General features: G+C 43.8%; 2 protein-coding genes across 2 annotated transcripts in view; both read right to left on the bottom strand.

Moving 5' to 3' along the window:
• Positions 1 to 2,096, bottom strand: part of LOC109930964 (dynein axonemal heavy chain 8-like) — a 2,199,840-nt gene extending 2,197,744 nt beyond the window's left edge. Inside the window, exon 1 of the mRNA XM_048596622.1 lies at positions 1,910 to 2,096. The gene's annotated coding sequence lies outside the window, so the exon portion shown is untranslated. The remainder of the gene's footprint in view (positions 1 to 1,909) is intronic.
• tjap1 (tight junction associated protein 1 (peripheral)) overlaps positions 1 to 14,644 on the bottom strand; it is a 105,636-nt gene that overhangs the window by 57,391 nt on the left and 33,601 nt on the right. The window lies entirely within an intron of this gene.

Raw genomic sequence — 14,644 nt, 5'->3', positions numbered from 1 at the left:
GCTCCACCACACCCGGCACTTTTCCCTGCAACCGCAGGAAGTGCTACACCTGCCCCCATACCTCCTCCCTCACCCCCATCCCAGGCCCCAAGAAGACTTTCCACATCAAGCAGATGTTCACCTGCACATCTGCCAATGTGGTATACTGCATCCGCTGTACCCGGTGTGGCTTCCTCGACATCGGGGAAACCAAGCGGAGGCTCGGGGACCGCTTTGCAGAACACCTACGCTCGGTTCGCAATAAACAACTGCACCTCCCAGTCGCGAACCATTTCAACTCCCCCTCCCATTCTTCAGACAACATGTCCATCCTGGGCCTCCTGCAGTGCCACAACGATGCCACCCGAAGGTTACAGGAACAGCAACTCATATTCCGCTTGGGAACCCTGCAGCCCAATGGTATCAATGTGGATTTCACAAGTTTCAAAATCTCCCCTCCCCCTACCGCATCCCAAAACCAGTCCAGCTCGTCCCTGCCTCCCTAACCTGTTCTTCCTCCCACCTATCCCCTCCTCCCACCTCAAGCCGCACCTCCATCTCCTACCGACTAACCTCATCCCGTCCCCTTGACCTGTCCGTCCTCCCTGGACTGACCTATCCCCTCCCTAACTCCCCACCTACACTCACCTTTACTGGCCCCATCCCCGCCTCTTCGACCTGTTTGTTTCCTCTCCACCTATCCTCTCCTCTATCCATCTTCTATCCGCCTCCCACTCTCTCCCTATTTATTTCAGAACCCCCCTTCCCCTCCCCCTTTTCTGATGAAGGGTCAAAGCCCGAAAAGTCAGCCTCACTGCTCCTATGATGCTGCTTAACCTGCTGTGTTCATCTAGCCCTGCACCTTGTTGTCTCGGATTCACCAGTATCTGCAGTTCCTACTATCTCTGATTCAATTTTAACCCCCTTCCAAACCCATGACCACTTACATCTCGAAGGACAAGGGCAGCAGTTATATGGGAACATCACCACCTTCAAGATCCTCTCCAAGCCACTCACCATCCTGATTTGGAAACATATTGCTTTTTCTTCACTGTCACTGGGTCAAAATCCTGGAATTCCCTCCCTAATGGCATTTTGGGTCAACCCACAGCAGGTGGGCTGCAGCAGTTCAAGAAAGCAGCTCACCACCACTTTCTCAATGGCAACCAGGGACAGACAATAAATGCTGGCCAGCCAGCGACACCCACATTCCACAAATGAAAAATTAAAAATTTCCATTTGCCTTTCTTATATGTTGCACCTGCTTACCCACTTTCTGCAATTAATGCACAAGAACACTCTGCACTTACACACTTTGAATTTGCTTCCCATTTATACAATAATTTGCCTTTTTATTTTTCGGGCCAAAATTGACAACCTCGCACTTATCCACCTTAAACTCTGCAGGTCATTACAATTCACTAAGTGTCATTCTTCTCCGTACCCCCCCAGCATCTCTTATTCTAAACCACAAATCTGGTATTAATTAGTCCTTAATACCGCGACTTTTTTTGCCTTTGATGGTTGACAGTAATCGAAATATGAATGGCAGGATATATCAAGTGTGTCGAATTATACAGGTCACCTCCACAAATGTAACATTCCTTTTTGATCCTAGGAGTTCAGTGGTCATAAGACAAAGTTTTTAAATTATTGCAGTAATTTGCTCCAAGAACGAATAAAACGTTAAACAAAAGACTGATATTAAATACGGTTCTGTGTTTTTTCACTTGCTTTTACCTGCCTCGTAAATTTTTATTCTAAACAAACTTGTTCACAGACATTTTGTTCACTGTTTAAAACAAGTTTAAAATTGAGTTAAAATTGAACGATAGGTAGAGCAGAAAACTGGCATTTTGCAGTAACAAAATTGCTGATTATTAATTTGTTCCACTCACATAATAACACATTATGAAGTAAGTATACTCACTTGTTGTCAGACGATAAGACACAAAATATGATTCAAATGTTCGCCTCAGTGAGGGAATTAAATTTCTCTGGTCCCCAACCCTAACAACAATCAGCCAGGCTTTCGTCCTTTCAGCCGATATGCCTAAAAATAATCGCAGCCTAGTTTTAATAAATTCCACCTCCTAAATCTTTCATTCCTCTATAAAACTGTCACTCGACGCCACCTTCTTCAACCGTTAACGGAGTTTAACGGCCACGCGGTGACGTCAGAGGGGGTCGGGGCCGAAAATTCTGGAAAGAGCGATCCAGCCATTGTCTGGTGGAGGGAACTGTCATCCGGTACGATCAGAGATAGTAGGAACTGGAGATGCTGGAGAATCCGAGACAACAAGGTGCAGGGCTGGATGAACACAGCAGGTTAAGCAGCATCATAGGAGCAGAGAGGCTGACGTTTCGGGCCTAGACCCTTCATCAGAAAAGGGGGAGGGGAAGGGGGTTCTGAAATAAATAGGGAGAGAGTGGGAGGCGGATAGAAGAGGGATAGAGGAGAGGATAGGTGGAGAGGAAACAAACAGGTCGAAGAGGCGGGGATGGGGCCAGTAAAGGTGAGTGTAAGTGGGGAGTTAGGGAGGGTTAGGTCAGTCCAGGGAGGACGGACAGGTCAAGGGGGCGGGATGAGGTTAGTCGGTAGGAGATAGGGGTGCAGCTTGAGGTGGGAGGAGGGGATAGGTGGGAGGAAGAACAGGTTAGGGAGGCGGGGACGAGCTGGACTGGTTTTGGGACCGCTTTGCAGAACACCTACGCTCGGTTCACAATAAACAACTGCACCTCTCAGTCGCGAACCATTTCAACTCCCCCTCCCATTCCTCAGATGACATGTCCGTCCTGGGCCTCCTGCAGTGCCACAACGATGCCACCCGAAGGTTGCAGGAACAGCAACTCATATTCCACTTGGGAACCCTGCAGCCCAATGGTATCAATGTGGATTTCACAAGCTTCAAAATCTCCCCTCCCCCTACCGCATCCCAAAACCAGTCCAGCTAGTCCCCGCCTCCCTAACCTGTTCTTCCTCCCACCTATTCCCTCCTCCCACCTCAAGCCGCACCCCCATCTCCTACCTACTAACCTCATCCCGCCCCCTTGACCTGTCCGTCCTCCCTGGACTGACCTATCCCCTCCCTAACTCCCCACCTACACTCACCTTTACTGGCCCCATCCCCACCTCTTCGACCTGTTTGTTTCCTCTCCACCTATCCTCTCCTCAATCCATCTTCTATCCACCTCCCACTCTCTCCCTATTTATTTCAAAACCCCCTTCCCCTCCCCCTTTTCTGATGAAGGGTCTAGGCCCGAAACGTCAGCCTTTCTGCTCCTATGATGCTGCTTGGCCTGCTGTGTTCATCCAGCCCTGCACCTTGTTGATCCGGTACGATCAGCCTGCCGTGTATCACCGGCGTTTCTTGCTGGTTTTTGTGAGGAAGTGGGAATCATCTCTCATGAAGTAGCAAGGCACACGTGTTCGCTGAATGAGTATTTTGACACAGTATCATTGTTCTGCCTTTTCTCCATACCTCTTTGCTTTATTTCTATTATAACAACCATCTAAAGGTCTTTGGATATCTCCGTTGAAAGTGCTTCCGCCTCACTTCCAAGCAGTACACTCCAATAGTTTCTCACCTAAGGTTTGACCTGTTCTGTAAATTGCTTTAAAAGTGCGCTCTCTCCTTCTCAGTCCTGTGTGACCTGGAACAGGTTCTCCTTATCAGCTCTGTCCAAATCAACCAAGATTTTTGAAAGCTTCTATCAATGTCTTTTTACCTTCTCCACTCCAAGGTAAACAGTTCAAATTTCTCCAAATTCTCTTTGTAACTGAAGTTTTGCATCATTGGAAGTATCCTAGAATATCTTACAATAAAGTGAAGTCCCTAATACTACCTGCCATGCGAGTTCACCTCCACTGTCCTGACAGCAATCTACATCCCACTCCATGCGGAAGTGAAGAGTGCGCCTGATGTAGGATACAACGCTACAAACAGTCATGAGAAGGAATACCCTGAGGCCCTGTTCATCGTAGCAGATGACTTCAACCTGTATGCACTTTTTGATCTGTCCATCCTTTGCTTGCTGTGATCTGCCTGTACTGCTCGTAAACAAAGCTTTTCACTGTGTTTCAGTACACGTGACAATAAATCAATCAATCAACCAGGCCAACCTGAAAAATACCATCAACACATCTCCTGTCCCACCAGAAGTCCAAACATCCTTGACCATCACTACACAACGATTGCTATACTGCTGCATCCCCTGTCTGGATTTTGGAAAATCAGATCTCAACACTGTTTTCCACCTGGCTTACAAGCTGAAATTGAAGCGCAAGGACCCAGTATAGAAAGTAGTGCAGCGTTGGTCTGACGTAAGAGAAAGGCTTCTGCTAGACTGCTTAGAGTCGGTGGACTAGTCCATATTCAGTAACTCATCATCCAACCTAACTGAGTATGCCACAGCTGTAACAGATTTCATTTCCAAGTAGGTAGAAAACTGCATGCTGAAGAAGTTAATTTGAATATTCTCCAAACGGGAACCATGGGTGAGGATATCCAGTCCTTACTGAAGCCCAAGTCTGAAGCATTCAAGTCGGGCAACCCTGACCTATACAGGAAATCAGATACAACATTTGTAAGGCCATCAGAAATGCCAAGCGGCAATACCAAACTAAGCTTGAGACCCAGACTAATCACACAGACACCCATCATTTGCGGCAAGCCTTCCACAACATAACAGGCTACAAAGCAAAGTCAGACAGAATCATGGACAACAGTACATCCCTTCCCAACGAGCTCAATGCATTCTACGCTAGCTTTGAACAGAAGATCAGTGAAATGATGTAACCTATCCCAACAGCCTTGGATGCACCTATACCCACAGGCACCGCTGTAGACTTTAGATTGGTTTGGATGGAGACCCCGGCCATGCACTCAGATCCTGTGTGGGCCAGCTGGCCAGAGCATTCGCAGACATCTTTAACTTCTCTTTACTATGACATAAGTCCCCATCTGCTTCAAGAAGACCACCCTCATCCCAGTGCTCTGCTCCTATGATGCTGCTTGGCCAGCCTCTCTGCTCCTATGATGCTGCTTGGCCAGCCTCTCTGCTCCTATGATGCTGCTTGGCCTGCTGTGTTCATCCAGCCCTGCACCTTGTTGTCTTGTACCTGATGTAGGTATCCATGTTATTCAGATGTTCCAGTAATGAGGGTTGGACTAGGGAGATGGTGTTTGCTATGGACCTGTTGACGGTAGATGAATTGCAAAAGATCAAAACAATTTGGTAGGTCGGAGTTGATGTGAGCCATGATTAAATTGTCAAAGCACTTTATAATTATGGAGGTCAGAGAGTAGTCATTGATTTTCTATGATTTTCTTTAGCACTGGGATGAGGGTGGTCTTCTTGAAGCAGATGGGCACTTATGTCATAGTAAAGAGAAGTTAAAGATGTCTGCGAATGCTCTGGCCAGCTGGCCCACACAGGATCTGAGTGCATGGCCGGGGTCTCCATCCAAACCAATCTAAAGTCTACAGCGGTGCCTGTGGGTATAGGTGCATCCAAGGCTGTTGGGATAGGTTACATCATTTCACTGATCTTCTGTTCAAAGCTAGCGTAGAATGCATTGAGCTCGTTGGGTAGGGATGTACTGTTGTCCATGATTCTGTCTGACTTTGCTTTGTAGCCTGTTATGTTGTGGAAGGCTTGCCGCAAATGATGGGTGTCTGTGTGATTAGTCTGGGTCTCAAGCTTAGTTTGGTATTGCCGCTTGGCATTTCTGATGGCCTTACAAATGTTGTATCTGATTTCCTGTATAGGTCAGGGTTGCCCGACTTGAATGCTTCAGACTTGGGCTTCAGTAAGGACTGGATATCCTCACCCATGGTTCCCGTTTGGAGAATATTCAAATTAACTTCTTCAGCATGCAGTTTTCTACCTACTTGGAAATGAAATCTGTTACAGCTGTGGCATACTCAGTTAGGTTGGATGATGAGTTACTGAATATGGACTAGTCCACCGACCCTAAGCAGCCTAGCAGAAGCCTTTCTCTTACATCAGACCAACGCTGCACTACTTTCTATACTGGGTCCTTGCGCTTCAATTTCAGCTTGTAAGCCAGGTGGAAAACAGTGTTGAGATCTGATTTTCCAAAATCCAAACAGGGGATGCAGCAGTATAGCAATCGTTGTGTAGTGATGGTCAAGGATGTTTGGACTTCTGGTGGGACAGGAGATGTGTTGATGGTATTTTGGGAGCATATTCTTCAGGTTGGCCTGGTTGATTGATTGATTTATTGTCACGTGTACTGAAACACAGTGAAAAGCTTTGTTTACGAGCAGTACAGGCAGATCACAGCAAGCAAAGGATGGACAGATCAAAAAGTGCATACAGGTTGAAGTCATCTGCTACGATGAACAGGGCCTCAGGGTATTCCTTCTCATGACTGTTTGTAGCGTTGTATCCTACATCAGGCGCACTCTTCACTTCCGCATGGAGTGGGATGTAGATCAGGTTCCTGCTTATTGACTACAGTCTGCCTTCAACACCATTATTCTCAAGGTCTCGCATGTCCCGCCCTGTAACCGGATTGTTGACTTCCTGACCCATAGACTGCAAACCCTGTGGCTGTAGCACTGTATTCTGCACTCTGTTCTGTTACCCTGATGCACTTTGTATGGTATGATCTGCCTGTACAGCATGCAAAACAACACTTTTCACTGCATCAAATCAAGCTTAAACTCAAAATTCTCATTGCTTTTCAAGTAGTAGGTCATTCAACTTGTTTAAGTCTGTTCTGCAGGTCAATGAGATGAAAGCTAAACTGATTGTGTCTTCAGCGCTACTTTCCTACTACCCAAGCATGACACCCTTTGACTCCTTCAAGAATCTATTCATTTGTCTTAAAAATATACAATAAATATGCCCTGCCTTAGAGCTATAACGGGATGATTGTGCTGTTAATCACTTTTCTTATGAGACAGACCAGGTTTATTTCTGCTGAGACCAAAAATCACACGACTCCAGGTTATAGTCCATCAGGTTTATTTGAAGACACAAGCTTTCGGAGTCTCACTCCTTCTTCAGGTGTCAGGAGAGAGGTAGCATCAAACACAGAATTTATAAGCAAAAGATCAAAGGGTCATAGAACTGACGCAGTGTTGAACAAACCTAAGATGGCTGTTAAATCTTTAATCAGTTAGAAAGGATTAATATGTAGATTCCCAAATGTCTTTCAAGTCACTGACCTGAGATAAGTAAAGGTTTTATCAATTCCTTCAGTATACCAAAGGCAACATCCCTGGTGAGACAATGCATTTTAGATTGGAGGCCTTGTTTAGAATCTGACTGTATATCAACTTGGGAGTCAGAGTGGTTTTATTTCCAAAGTAGGAATTGATAAAATGCCATATCGACTGTCTACAAATTGTGTGCTACAAAAAGTGAGACTCCAAAAGCTTGTGTCTTCAAATAAACCTGTTGGACTACAACCTGGTGTCATGTGATTTTTGACCTTGTCCACCGCAGTCCAACACCGGCACCTCCACATCATATATCTGCTGAAGTTTTGAATAGTAAGAGACAACTTGAGTGAAACCAACAAGATGCTGAAGAGTTTTGACAGTAAATGTGGAGAGGATGTAGCCTTTCAAGAGAGGATCTAGAAGTAGGTGTCACTGTTCAAAGCTTGGGAGTCAGCCAATTAAAACAAGGATGCAGCAAAATTTCTCTGAAGGTAATGAGCCTTTGGAATGCTCTTCCTGAAAAGATGGTGGAAGCCACACATTCAAATATGTTTACGATAAAGATAGACAAATTCTTGCTAGACTAGGAGGTCAACGATTATAGAGGCAGGTGGGAATGCAATTTTAGATGAATTATAACCTTATTGAATGAAGGAGCAGGCTTGAGGGGCTAAATGGCTTACTACTTGTTCGAGTCATGTCAACTTCACTACTTCACAAGTTGTTCTGTAAGTATAAGTGTTTTGTTTCAAAATGGCCAGTTTTCTTTTTGTACTGCTATCTAGAATTAAAGAGACTTTCAATATACTTCTTTAATTAAGTCAAAATAATCCATTTATTATAAAACAAAATTCCCTCTTAAAAACAAGTGGCAAAAGTGATTAATGTCTAAAATTTAACCCAAAATTATAACTACATCCTTTGTAAAATCTGTAAACAGACCTTATGCAACACAAAAGACAACAAAGACATTATATAGTCAATATTTTCAATAAAGGCAAAAGGGAAACATTCTTATTGGCCAATGTTCCAAAAATCAAAGGATAAAATTTGATGAATTCCCGCAGTTCATAAGTTTCTTGTTGAAGAAATTGAATAGTTGACAATTGTAGACTGATGGAAGATCATCAAAATAAGGCTTCAGTTTAGCAGGAAGTCATGCTGGGATCAAGCCTTTAAATAGTGATTTTCAGAGTTTACAAGGTAATCGAATTACTGAACTGTGAAAAACATTTATCATGTTCCCACGTACTTCAATCATGGACAGGGAGAAAGATAGCCTTGAAGCCATACTCGTGACTTGGAGGATATGTTTTCCTTTTCAAATTTTGAGGTTCATCAAATGAAATCAAATACCAGGTTGGCTTGTTATGCAGCCAGCAGCACAGGGACCCCATTTCTTTTTCACAAAGTCAGGTTATCTAGCAATTACAGGCAAATGTCCCAATGTGCCCCATCCTTTTGCACCTTAAAATATATACTTGGCTTTTTTCTAAAGGCCTTGACTTTCTGTAATCAGCTGGTGAATCATAGCCCACATTAAACTGTTGTCCTTATTTCCAAGAAATAACAGGTTTCCCTTCAAACCATTGGTAAAAACATCCATAAAGTGTTCAAATAATTCAATATCTCCAGGTCCCCATATTATCCATTATTGTAATTATGCATTCCCAAAATACCTCCACTTTTGAAAGAAGTTACAAATGCCTTGCATAATGATATTGACATGAAAGCATACAACACAAAAACAAAGAAAAGGGCTTATCTCACCTCAACTCCAACTCTAATTCATTCTAAACGAAGCCAAAAATTGCTGGAAAAACTGGCAGGTCCGGCAGCATCTATAGAGAGAAATCAGAGTTAATGTTTTGAGTTGAATGATCTTTCTTCAGAACTGACCCTTCTTCACTGGAATCAAGACATTAACTCAGTTTTGTCTCCACAAATGCTGCTAAACCTGCTAAGTTTCTCCAGCAATTTCTGCTTTTGTTTCAGGTTTTCTGCATCTGTAGTCCTTTATTTTATCCAAATTCATCCTAATTCACTCATTATACAAAGTCTATACAGTTTATTGTCACATTCTTAATCTCCAAATAATTCCAACATCATTACAGTTCCATCAACATGTCAGATATAGTATTATATTTCCCAATAATATGAGCATTTTTTCATGTTATAAGGTTGAAGTAACAAACTCCACCAAAAAATTCTAGCATGTTGATTCTTAAGCATTCTTAATCAACAAAGGCCAAGGGCATAAAGACACTTTTTTTGTGGTTGCGAAAGACATAAACCTTGACATTTTAAGAGCCAAGAACAATACCTGGATTACCTATTCTACCATAGAATATTTACTTTGAATCTTATTTAATTTCTTACAAAAGTATTGTATTGTGTTTTCTCTACCTGATTCATCTCCTTGCTATAAGATCAAATTCAGACCCAAGTCACTAGAACCATTACCACTGTAAAGCTTTTAGCAAAGTCAGGGCCACTCATTACTTATTCATTTGTTAGAATTGCCTTGAGCTTTTCCAAAACTGTTTAACACTTTTTTTGACAAGATTTTCTTTGCCCGCTATTGCAATAAAACTGGAAGGGGAGCAACTTATTTATTTTACGTATTCATTGTTAGTTCAATGAGGAAATGCATGAGTCAAAAATAAGCTAGCATGATAAGTGGACGATTAGCTTTTGTTTGAAAGGGAATGGAGTAAACAAATAGGGAGGTCTTGCTAAAACTACACTAGGCTTAATCAGAACACATATAGAATACAATGAATAATTTTGTTCCCCTTATCCAAGGAAAATTCCCCAAAGAATATTCACTAGGTTAATTGCAGGTATGTCTAATCAGAAGAGGATGATTAGATTGGATCTACTCAGTGGAGTTTTGAAGAATGAGAGGAGACCTTATTGAAACATACAAAATTCTTAAGTGGCTTGACAGGATGGATACATACATGTTGTTTCCCCTTCTGGGAACATCTAGGACCAGAGGTCATAATTGCATTTAAGGGTCTGCCCTTTTAAGAAAGCGATGCAGAGGATTTTTTTTTCTTTTTGCAGGGAGTAGTCAGTCTGTGGAATTCTTTATTGCGGAGCACTCTTGAGGCTGGGATATTAAGTATTCTGAGATAGATCTTTAATAAGTATTGGAGTTGAGAATTATCAGATCTGCCATGATCTCATTTAAAGGCAAAACTGACTTAATGGACAACATGGCATACTTTTGTTCCTACATCTAATGGTTTAATGGTCTTTTTGCACTGATGTTTGACACAAACTTTCTATAGCAACCATACATCCAAAAATTTCCCATTTAGTTTTAGGAATGGAGAATTCTATCAAAGACTTTACTCTTTCTGATGTTGACAACAATTCAACAATTTTCTTAAAACTGCATTTTGATTCTCTGGCCTTTACCAAAGGCATTGGGACATGGGGTGGTGTGGAAAATCAAGTTTACACAGATGTCCACTGTTCCTTCATCTTTTAAGGAATTCACCTGAAAGCCAAGAAGGCTTGTATCAGTCACATGTGCAGTTAATCATCATATGTAAATACTCACAGTACATCAGTGAAGTCAGTTGATGTCTAATCAAGTGGTAATTAAAATCAATGAAAGGTAGTTCCATCAAAGTCCTGTTGGATAATGCCTCCATTGGTAGTGTACATTATTCATAAAAGTTTTTGTTGTGATTTCACTTTGAGAAAGAAATGTACAAATGACCAAGTAACCAGGATATATAACAGCTTCTGTCAGTCCAGGTTGCAGCATAGAAGTGTAAGGATGTGTCGCTGTGTTGTTCTGTAAGAACAAATACAGAACTTCTGTAACAAATCTCTCTGATAAGCAAGCTTATATTAGATTTTCAAATAAACAATTTGTCATTCATATTGGCAACTTTTGTTCAAAAAGTATTGAAATATGACATGATGATCAATCGTGGATTTTCTTAAGCAACAAAGGAAGTGATGTGAACTTGAAGACCAGTAGAAAGTCTTTGGACAAGATTCACAGAAGTACAGAAAATATAATTGCATCATGAGACAAATCAAAAGATGGTGCTGGATAAATGGTGAGTACCTGATCTGTGGGCTAGACAGAGCAACGGTCCATTTGAACAGCGAGTAGTTTGCAACTTCAGATGTAGAAACTGTAAGGCTATTAAAATAACCTTGAGTGCAATTCCTACATTGGAGGTAAAAGTACGCAAAACAGAAAGTGGCCTACACCACAGCTACAAACCGCTCAAAGAAAACATTTTTTTTCAAAAATGACAAAAAGCACAGCAGTTGTTTCCTGTTGATTTGTAAAGCTATAAATTCCCTATCAGAATTAACTTTTTATTACATGTACTTATTTGCATGAGTATAGTGAAAAGTTTACAAGCAGCTCCTTACGGTACCATCTTAGGTACAAATGTACCTAGGCACGGAATCTTAGAACAAAGTGGAAAAATAAAGAAAGCAAGTTAAGAAGTTAAACATTACAGCTCTTCTTACTAAAGCATAGAAAAACGAAGAAATGCAGTTAACAGTTCAACATCACAGTCCGTAAGCGCCTGGCCATGCTGGGCTCGCGCTCCTCACAAGGGCTTAACCTCACTCTCACCGCTGTCTCAGGCTGCCTGCTCCTGTTCTCACTGCCGGTCACCTCAGGCTGCCTGCTCCCGCTCTTACTGCCTTGGGCTGCCTGGTCTTGCTCTTGCCATAGGCTCCCGAGGCTGCCTGCTCCCACTGTAACTGCCTCGGGCTGCCTGCTCCTGCTCTCACTGCCTTCTATCTCAGGCTGCCTGCTCCAGCAAGTGGGGAAGATTCCATCAAGTTCCTGACTTGTGCCTTGTAGATGATGGACACTCTTTGGGGAGTCAGGAGGTGAGTTATTCACTGCAGTATCCGTAGTCTCTGACCAGTTCTTGTATCCATTGTGTTTATGTGGTGAGTCCAGTTGAGTTTTTGATAAACGGTAGCCCCCAGGATGTTGTTAGTGGGCGATTCAGTAATGGTAACACCATTGAACATCAAGGTAGATTGACTCTTATTAGTGATGGTCATAGCTTAGTATTTGTGTTGTGCAAATGTTACTTGTCACTTATCAGGCCAAACCTGGATATTGTCCACATCTTGCTGCATTTAAACATGGACTGCTTCAGTATTTGAGGAGTCGTGAATAGTGCTAAACATTATGCAATCATCAGCAAACATCTCCACTTCTGACCTTATGATAGAGGGAAGGTCATTTATGAAACAGCTGAAGATTGTTGGGCCGAGGACACTACCCTGAGGAACTCCTGCAGAGATGTCCTGGAGCTGAGGTGACTGACCTCCAACAACCATGAGCATCTTTATATGTGCCAGGTATGACCAGTGGAGAGTTTCCCTTCTGATACCCATTGAATGCAGCTTTGCTAGGGTTCCTTGCTGCCACACTCGGCCAAATGCAGCCCTTGATATCAAAGGCTGTCACTCTCACCCCATCTCTGGAATTCAGCTCTTTTGTCCATGTTTGAACCAAGGCTATAATGAGGTCAGGAGCTGAGTGACCTCAAACGCATCACTGAGCAGGTTAATACTGAGCAGGTACTGCTTGATAGAACTGTTGATGATACCTTTCATCGCTCTACTGACGATCGAAAGTAGATGGATGGGGCAGTAATTGGCTGGGTTGGATTTGTCCTGCTTTTTATATGCAGGACATTCGTGGGCAATTTTCTGGTAGATGCCAGAGTTATAACTGTGCTGAAAGAGCCTATCTAGCAGTGCAGCAAGTTCTGGAGCACAATACTTCAATACTGTTAAAAAAAAATCAGTTCTGAGGAAGGGTCACCGGACCCGAAACGTTAACTCTGTTTTCTCCTCCACAGGTGCTGCCAGACCTGCTGAGCTTTTCCAGCAACTTTTTTTTTCCTGATTTACAGCATCCGCAGTTCTTTTGGTTTTTATTTAATATTTAACTCACTGCCACATCTCTTCCAGGCATGCCCACCTTGAAGAAGTTCTGCTCCTCTCTCCGACGGGATTTCCGTTCCAATCTCTTCTTGCCCACCGACATTAATTTCACTGTCACTCTTAGTGTTTGACCAGGTATTTGCTGAAGCTCATTTCCACAGCCATATTACATTCCTCAGTGACTGCCTCCGGCTCAGACTCACCTCACATGGATTCCAACTGAAGTTTCATCCCTCATGTTTTGAATCCTCCCAGGATCACAGATATCTCCGTGATATACAATATTCCACAGACAGCTGCTCTCGCCGCATCCTGAGATCCACACTCAGTGCCATGCGGCGTCACATGCGCACTCTCAAGCTCTCTCTCCAACAGCATCGCAACACACTGGCTCAGGGTTGCACCACTCCGCAGTTGCACTTCATCCTCCGGCTCATTCGTCATGCTAACAAGAAACTTTTTCTTTTCCTTTCAGGCATCAAGGCCCAGAAGATGCACCAACTCAAAAATACCCATGGGCCTCTGGAACCTACCTCCCCTCCCTGTCCCTCTGACTCTATCTGCTCCCCCAACCCCCCCCCACCTCCTGTCATGTATTCACCATCCCTCCCAACCTTCCACTCTCCGATGCTGAACGCTCTGTACTCAGCAAAGGCCTCAGCTTTATCCCTCTGCGTCCCCACCTTAACGGATTTCGGGCACGACATGGCGCCGAACTGTTCTTCCTCCGTCTTCGCCTCCGTGCTCATTTCTTTGGACAAGAGTCCTCTCCCCGTCCCACAGACCCCTTTGCCCAACTCCAACACTCTCCCTCCACCTGGACCCCTCCCTCCGGCCTTTTACCTGCACTCGATCTTTTCATTGAGAACTGTCGACGTGACAACAGTCGCCTCAATTTCACTGCCCCTCTCACCAAATCCAACCTATCTCCCTCCAAACTGACTGCACTCCGTGCACTCAGATCTAACCCTAACTTTGTCATCAAACCTGCCGATAAGGGTGGTGCTGTTGTTGTCTGGTGTACTGACCTCTACCTTGCAGAGGCTGAGCGCCAGCTCTCAGATACCTCCTCCTACCTTCCCCGGACCATGACCCCACCATGGCACATCAGGCCATTGTATCCACTACGGTTACGGATCTCATTTCATCCGGTGATCTCTCCCCATCCGCTCCCAAGCTAATAGTCCCCCAGCCCCGCACAGCTCGTTTCTACCTCCTGCCAAAAATCCACAAACAGGACTGTCCGGGTAGACCCATTGTTTCAGCCTGCTCATGCCCCACAGAACTCATCTCTTCCTACCTTGACTCAGTCTTCTCCCCTCTGGTCCAATCCCTACCCACATACATCCATGATTCATCTGACGCCTTACACCGGTATCAAAGCTTCCAGTTTACCGGCTCTAGCCACCTCCTCTTTACCATGGATGTGCAATCCTTTTACACATCCATTCCCCACCAGGAAGGTCTTAGGGCTCTCCGCTTCTTCCTGGAGCAAAGACCTGAACCATCCCCAC

This window comes from Rhincodon typus, chromosome 5, assembly GCF_021869965.1.
Source record: "Rhincodon typus isolate 14 chromosome 5, sRhiTyp1.1, whole genome shotgun sequence".
Taxonomy (NCBI): Eukaryota; Metazoa; Chordata; class Chondrichthyes; order Orectolobiformes; family Rhincodontidae; genus Rhincodon; species Rhincodon typus.
The sequence above is the reverse complement of the archived record's forward strand: the minus strand, read 5'-3'. Positions and strand labels throughout refer to the sequence as shown.